The sequence below is a fragment of the Oncorhynchus tshawytscha genome, linkage group LG33, assembly GCF_018296145.1.
Source record: "Oncorhynchus tshawytscha isolate Ot180627B linkage group LG33, Otsh_v2.0, whole genome shotgun sequence".
Classification (NCBI taxonomy): Eukaryota; Metazoa; Chordata; class Actinopteri; order Salmoniformes; family Salmonidae; genus Oncorhynchus; species Oncorhynchus tshawytscha.
Genome location: NC_056461.1, coordinates 40922215 through 40930688, shown reverse-complemented (window position 1 = coordinate 40930688; position 8474 = coordinate 40922215). Strand labels below are relative to the sequence as shown.

The 8474-nt window shown below is 39.7% G+C and overlaps 1 non-coding gene across 1 annotated transcript in view; it reads left to right on the top strand.

Annotated features, from left to right (window-relative positions):
- The first annotated feature begins 2910 nt into the window (after positions 1-2910).
- The window catches only part of LOC112230705, a 6848-nt gene continuing 1284 nt past the window's right edge, over positions 2911-8474 (top strand). Inside the window, exons 1-2 of the transcript XR_006080732.1 lie at positions 2911-3095; positions 7993-8120. This is a non-coding gene — a transcript (uncharacterized LOC112230705). The remainder of the gene's footprint in view (positions 3096-7992; positions 8121-8474) is intronic.

The following is an 8474-nucleotide window of genomic DNA, read 5'->3' as shown; positions in this document are numbered from 1 at the left end:
ACGACACAACAGTGGTAGGCTTGATTACCAACAACGACGAGACGGCCTACAGGGAGGAGGTGAGGGCCCTCGGAGTGTGGTGTCAGGAAAATAACCTCACACTCAACGTCAACAAAACTAAGGAGATGATTGTGGACTTCAGGAAACAGCAGAGGGAACACCCCCATCCACATCGATGGAACAGTAGTGGAGAGGGTAGCAAGTTTTAAGTTCCTCGGCATACACATCACAGACAAACTGAATTGGTCCACTCACACAGACAGCATTGTGAGGAAGGCGCAGCAGCGCCTCTTCAACCTCAGGAGGCTGAAGAAATTCGGCTTGTCACCAAAAGCACTCACAAACTTCTACAGATGCACAATCGAGAGCATCCTGGCGGGCTGTATCACCGCCTGGTATGGCAACTGCACCGCCCTCAACCGTAAGGCTCTCCAGAGGGTAGTGAGGTCTGCACAACGCATCACCGGGGGCAAACTACCTGCCCTCCAGGACACCTACACCACCCGATGCTACAGGAAGGCCATAAAGATCATCAAGGACATCAACCACCCGAGCCACTGCCTGTTCACCCCGCTGCCATCCAGAAGGCGAGGTCAGTACAGGTGCATCAAAGCTGGGACCGAGAGACTGAAAAACAGCTTCTATCTCAAGGCCATCAGACTGTTAAACAGCCACCACTAACATTGAGTGGCTACTGCCAACACACTGACTCAACTCCAGCCACTTTAATCATGGGAATCGATGGGAAATGATGTAAATATATCACTAGCCACTTTAAACAATGCTACCTTATATAATGTTACTTACCCTACATTGTTCATCTCATATGCATACGTTGATACTGTACTCTATATCATCGACTGCATCCTTATGTAATACATGTATCACTAGCCACTTTAACTATGCCACTTGGTTTACATACTTATCTCATATGTATATACTGTACTCGATATCATCTACTGTATCTTGCCTATGCTGCTCTGTACCATCACTCATTCATATATCCTTATGTACATATTCTTTATCCCCTTACACTGTGTATGACAGTAGTTTTTTTTGGAATTGTTAGTTAGATTACTTGCTCGTTATTACTGCATTGTCGGAACTAGAAGCACAAGCATTTCGCTACACTCGCATTAACATCTGCTAACCATGTGTATGTGACAAATACAATTTGATTTGATTTGAATTAAAGTACTGTTCTTCCTCTTTCAAAACATTGTTTGGTAAATCATCGGTGACGCTGTCATTTGTGACAAGTTTCAGTAAATTATTTTTGGTAGCATTTCTATGTTGAATATTGAAGAAGAAAAAATGCATTTTCCCCCATAATGATTTATTCTTCTTTCTTTCATTCTTGAGTAATTTCCTCCATTTCTTTTTGTTTTTCCTCTAACGTATTCTGAGCCTCTATGATATTGTTTTTATTGCTGTCTATCTGTTCTGAAAGAGCTTCTATTTCCTTTGTTAGCATGGAGCCTTTTTACCTATATTTCTTTTGCATGGCCTCTAAAGGCACATTTAAAAGTGTCCCATGCAATAAAGGGATCTGCTGTACCTATATTATGCAGGAAAAAGTCAGTTATTAATTATTCTTTCCTGGTTAAATACAAGTTGTCATCCAACAGGCTTTGATTAAATTTCCAAAATTCTCGCACACGTGAAAATTGAATAAGAGTAATGTATATGCCAATTGGCCTGTCAGCTGTTCAGTGGGGAGAGTATTAATAGCATGGATGGTTGTGTTCTGCCATGCAGTGACAAGAGCAATAGTGTGCTGACTGAACCTGCTGTTGTGACATGGTGGGATGAATATCATTTCACATCACATCTAATTAAGGAAGAAAACACAGCTGGATTGTTGTGTTTGTTCTTCTGTCAGAACTTCCCGACCTTAAAAAAAATATGGTCAGCTTTTTCTCCATCCTACCCTGATTGAGAATACTGTAATTTCCATAGTCATGCCAACTTTGTGTAAGAGATATTGAGTCTTGGTGGTTCCAAACTTCTTCCATTTAAGAATGATGGAGGCCACTGTGTTCTTGGGGATCTTCAATGCTGCAGACATTTATTGGTACCCTTCTCCAGATCTGTGCCTCGACACAATCCTGTCTCGGAGCTCTACAGACAATTCCTTCGACCTCATGGCTTGGTTTTTGCTCTGACATGCACTGTCAACTGTGGTGTGTGTGCCTTTCCAAATGATGTCCAATCAATTGAATTTACCACAGGTGGACTTCTATCAAGTTGTAGAAACAGGATGCAATGTAAACAGCATGCACCTGAGCTCAATTTCAGTTGTTTATTTTTAGTACATTTGCAAAAAATAATAAGAATGTTTTTGCTTTGTCATTATGGGGTATTGTGGGTAGATTGATGAAGGAAAACATTGTGTCATCGATTTTATAATATGGCTGTAATGTAATAAAATGTGGAAAAGGACAAGAAGAAGTCTGAATTCTTTCTGAATGCAGTGTAAGCTCCCAGCCTACTCAGCCTGTCTTTTCTAACTTCCTGTTAGTTAGCCATGAGAGAAAAAGTAACAAAAATATATAGGCCTGTAATGTGTTGTTTTTATAACAAGGAGGCTTAAATGAATGTGTAAAGCTTTGAGTTTAGGCTGTCCTTATTTATTTATTTTACATTTAGGCTACATATAGCCTAACATGTTGTTTTTGAGGCTTTTTATTATGATATGTTCCCAAAAACAAATCAACCTTTGAAATACTGTTATTCCTTAACCTCGTACATCTAAAACTGTCAATCACCATCATCAACATCATCATCATGTAATGATTCGCTGGTGCAGCGCCTGACGTGACAGGAAAGTACCGTAGTTTCCTGCGGTTGGGTCCGTAGCAAAACTATTGGGTGATCAGTAGGCTATTCTAGAAGACGTTACCATACAGACAGACTAGACGTTGGAGCTCTCGACCACTCAACGGTGTTACCATCAGAAAGGTGTAATAAATTAGTTTTAAGGATTATTATAAAGTAGTTGCAACGGTAAACGAACTGAAAATGGGGAGAAAGAGGACAAGGGAAATCATAATTCTCAGAGGACTCCCCGGATCAGGGAAGACAGCTCTGGCAAGGTAAACTTTTTTATATCGCAAGAGGAGGATAAAAAAGTCGTTTTTCTTGATGATAATAAATACATTGCTAAAATAAACAATTCGATTTACCGTTATCAAAATAAATAGTTTTAAATATACACTGTGAATTGTTCTCCATCCTATCCTTGATTAGCATATTCTTGTCGGATTTGGTCAAATGTAAAACTTGTACAGGAGTTTTCAGTTCATTTATTGCACAGACTACATTGATATAGCTTCTGTAATTAAAACACATATATAGGATAGGATAGGATGAACTGTCCCCGAGGGGAAAATTGTCTTAGACACCAGTGTTGATGTAGCCTATTGATCAGCTTTACATGTATTTGTAAAAAATAAAATAAAAATCGAAATAATTAATCTAACTACTCCTGAGGTGCTGACCTGTTGCACCCTCAACAACCACTGTGATTATTATTATTTGACCCTGCTTGTCATCTATGAACGTTTGAACATCTTATCCATGTTCTGTTATAATCTCCACCCGGCACAGCCAGAAGAGGACTGGCCACCCCACATAGCCTGGTTCCTCTCTAGGTTTCTTCCTAGGTTCTGGCCTTTCTAGGGAGTTTTTCCTAGCCACCGTGCTTCTATACCTGCATTGCTTGCTGTTTGGGGTTTTATGCTGGGTTTCTGTACAGCACTTTGTGATATCAGCTGATGTACGAAGGGCTTTAGAAATACATTTGATTTGATCTGATGATTAAAAATACCTCTGTTTTCAAAGATGTCGACTACAATGCAATACTCCTTAGAATATTAAGTAGAAAACAACTCCTTGGCCTACATTAGAACACCACCACAGAAGCTTCACGATTGGCATCTTCCCAATTAAGTAAGTTGTTGTTTGGCTACTTGAAGATAACTATGGTCTATAACTTGCAGCCCACCTCTTCCAATGCATTGTGGAAAAGTGTTCATCGAATTCTACTATACAGATGAAGAGCCGAAATGAGTATAACATCCTGCAATTAAACCCCAGGCTACTATAAAACCTTCTATTGTGGCATAGTGAGAATGCTTCATGCGCAATTGTGTTGTTTTTGTGTTATTGGTTAATTTCGATAGCCGATTCCCATATCTGATTTTTAACTGTTGTCAAAGCCGAAATGAGTATGACATCTTGGCATTTAAAGTATAAAATATTTTTTAAATGTCACATAGCCTACTATAAAATGTTTTGTTTTTTAGGATACTCAAATTGCAAACTATTTAGGACGCAAGTATAGGATTTCGGACATGGCTACGAGGGTTGAATATGGGTATTTTACAAATTCCGAGAAGAAATCCCTTTTCTCCCGCTTAACCCGTTATTTTCCGACAAAAACATTACAACGTCATAGGAAAAAACATAAAAGCACATAGATGTAGCCATGCTCTCTTGCGTAAATAAATTAAACAAGCTAGGCTAATCTTTTTTAGTATAAACTGTATTATTGTACTGTATTGTATTATACTGTTTTATAAGGACTGGAATTATGCACCTCGTTCAAACTATGATAAAGCAGGGAGAGAACATGCGATTCTGGTGCAGCACATGCGGCCTATAGGCTAGCGAATATATATATTTTGAAATAATATTTCCCCTGTTATTAGGCTACCTCCTCTTTCTCGCTATAGTGTTGTTTCCTTGCTTTCGACAGTTAAATTAAACAAGGTTTGTTGTCCTTATCGTGATCATTCTGATGACATGCTTGAATAATATAGGACTAGAATTAGATGCAGAAGGCTTTCACTTCTCTATTAGACGCGCATTCACGAATATTAAATGGTTATGGGTCTAGGGAATGAACCATATATGTTTCAAATCATCCCTTTAAACCCCGTTGGGAATATACAACGACAAAAAAAAACTACGAATTATATATTTTTTGACTGAAATAGGTCGTGCTAGTGTCAGAGGTCGAGTACAATAAACGTGTTTTATTTGGCTCTCTCAGTTGTGGCTTTACCAGTAAAAATAAAAACATAGCTACAAAGAGAGGACCATTAGGACAATTCAAGTTGCTTTAGCAATGGCAAATATACTTGAAGTGAGTAGGCAACACTCAACACCCATCCATCCTCAACAGCTTCCTCCTGCAGTGTGTTCCGCTTGGCCACATTGCCGCCACATTCAGCAGCGTCCTTATGCTGATGATTGCATCCAAAACATTGGCTCATTGAGGGCTGTGAGATACAGATCCTTAAGCTCCCGCTGAAAAGTGCCCGTTGCCAAAAAACCCGAGGGTGGATAGCACTTGGATGTAGATCTTATATCTTCTCAAAAATCCTGTAAAATTGTTTTTGGGAAAGAATATCTGATTAGCCAATCTGTACTTTCTGCAACAACAAAAAAACACCTATAAAAATGCGCGTTTCAAACAGCAAGATCAGCCATCTCTCATTCGATTTCCCATTATCTCAGTCTTCTATATTTCGCACGTGCCTTTAATTTAACAAATTACGGTGCTTTATATGGATTATTATCATAACAAATGGACTGTGATCAAATTATATGAAATAGCCTGTCAATATAGGTCATATCATGATTTCACAATATAAGTAGAATGAAATCGAAAAATGACTATATGACTACTCTCACAATTTCACACATTTTCAACATATATTTTCCCCATTCTAATTTTGACAAGCAGTTGCCTTAGTCCGCCACTTAGCATTGTGTGTATGCATGGTCAAGGCTGTGCGTAAATTTACACACACTCTCAAGCAAACGTTCACATTGATAAATCTCACACTTTGCGTAGAAATGATCCCGCGCATGGTTTACGCACATATTTGTTGTCTAGGCATGATTAATAAATGAGGCCTCCTGTACAGTCATCCCCAGGGACCAGTTTTCTTCATGTGGAACTGACAGCGTTTTAGCAACATTAAACCTTATTCAAATCTGTTCATATACAACCCTATGAAGAATATAATATATCTTTTTTAAATTGACAAGCAAGCACTTAGATTTGGTCATTTTCATGTTTTCATAAATTCTTAGAATGTTTGGGAATTACATAGAGTAAGGCATTTCTGAAAATTATATAGCAATATAGAGAGGGAAAGCGGCTGTGCATTTGGACAATTAATAGACATGGCAGTAAATACAACCTAATAAAAGCAACTATCTCATCCAGGACCAGAGTCTCTGCAGACCGGTGCACCATAGCCAATCAGAGCTACAGTAGGCCTTTATGCAAATAAGCCATTTGCCACATAATTCACTTTGAACTGGACTGTGTTTACAGACAGTTGGGCCTGTCATCATATACTTTGAACTGGACTGTGTTTACAGACAGTTGGGCCTGTCATCATTCACTTTGAACTGGACTGTGTTTACAGACAGTTGGGCCTGTCATCATTCACTTTGAACTGGACTGTGTTTACAGACAGTTGGGCCTGTCATCATTCACTTTGAACTGGACTGTGTTTACAGACAGTTGGGCCTGTCATCATTCACTTTGAACTGGACTGTGTGTTTACAGACAGTTGGGCCTGTCATCATTCACTTTGAACTGGACTGTGTGTTTACAGGCAGTTGGGCCTGTCATCATTCACTTTGAACTGGACTGTGTGTTTACAGGCTGTTGGGCGACGCACAATTGGCCTAGCGTCGTCCGGGTTAGGGAGGGCTTGGTCGGTAGGGATGTCCTTGTCTCATCACGCACCAGCGACTCCTGTGGCGGGCCGGGCGCAGTGCGCGCTAACCAAGGTTGCCAGGTGCACGGTGTTTCCTCCGACACATTGGTGCGGCTGGCTTCCGGGTTGGATGCGCGCTGTGTTAAGAAGCAGTACGGCTGGTTGGGTTGTGTATCGGAGGACGCATGACTTTCAACCTTCGTCTCTCCCGAGCCCGTACGGGTGTTGTAGCGATGAAACAAGATAGTAGCTACTACAACAATTGGATACCACGAAATTGGGGTAAAATTTAAATTAAAAAAATGTAGGGCTCATAAGATATCTTTAATGTAGGGCTCATTATATGTCTTCAATGTAGGGCTCATTATATGTATTTCATGTAGGGCTCATTATATGTCTTCAATGTAGGGCTCATTATATGTATTTCATGTAGGCTCATCAGAGTCAGGTAGCATCAGGTTTGAATTTTCAAACAAATCCAGACATATACAGTCTGCTGATTTATACGCTTCATAATGCTTTTGAATGACGCTTCCAGTTTTTGCGGGAAATCCGGGTTACCGTGAGAAAAGCGATTTATTCTCTTGTATGGAACATTTGTAAAATACCCGGGAAAATATTCAACCCTAATTACAATCCATATAGACATTCAAACTGTTAAGAGCAAAAATGAAACCTTTCTATTGGCCTTTCTAGTCACTAGACTCTTCCATCCTTGTGTTGTGGGAGTGTTATGGCTATACTTCAGAAGAGGTGTTGTAGTTAAGTTAACAACAGAAGAGTAGGTTTAGACTCAGTTCTCCTGACCCTCTAGCTCAGCGTTTCCCAAACTCGGTCCTCGGGACCCCGATGGGTCCACGTTTCTGTTTTTTTCCCCCCATCACTACACAACTGATTCAAATGATCAAAGCTTGATGATTAGTTGATTATTTAAATCAATCCCAAAAAACTAAACGTGCACCCATTTGGGGTCCACAGGACAGAGTTTGGAAATGTCGCTGTAGACAAAGCAGGGTCTTAGCAACCCTGTGCCCCTGGAAGAGAAGGGTAGCTATAGTAGGGATACTGCAAACCCCCCAACCAGGGTACTATAAGGGAACTAGAGTGTGATGTCAGACCCCTAGTGGTCTCCTGAGTAGTATCATCTCACAGGTATAGTCACCACACACACACACACACACTTCTCTATACAAGCTGTGTATGTGTTCTGTCTGAGTAGATGTTGAGTGTGAGTGTGTGTTTTCTACAGTAATATCTTGGAGATGTATGGTTCTGGAGAAGCCTTCAGCACAGACGACTACTTCAGGGTGGACGGGGAGATGGTTGGGTTCCGTGATACATCCCTGAACAAAGCTCATGTATGGAACCACAACAGAGGTAGGTATAGGATTGACTGGTTAATATGTTTATCGATTCATTTATTACTTCATTTATTGATCTATTAATTTATTGTATTAGATTTCCAAAACACCAATTTCTCACATTTGTGTTTTTTTTTTAAATCAGAAATTTATGCTCATGGGCATTCTGTGTCAAATATTGCTGTCCTCAGATTTTTTTATTCATAGATGTTAGATGTGTATTACAATTGGTTTGATTCCAAACACTTTGTATCCATTGTATGGTTGGAATTTAATGTTCATTTGCTGTATATTTAACATACACTCTTAGAAAAAAGGCTTCCAAAAGTTTTTTTTAGGGTTCTACGAAGAACTGTTTTGATCAGAAGGA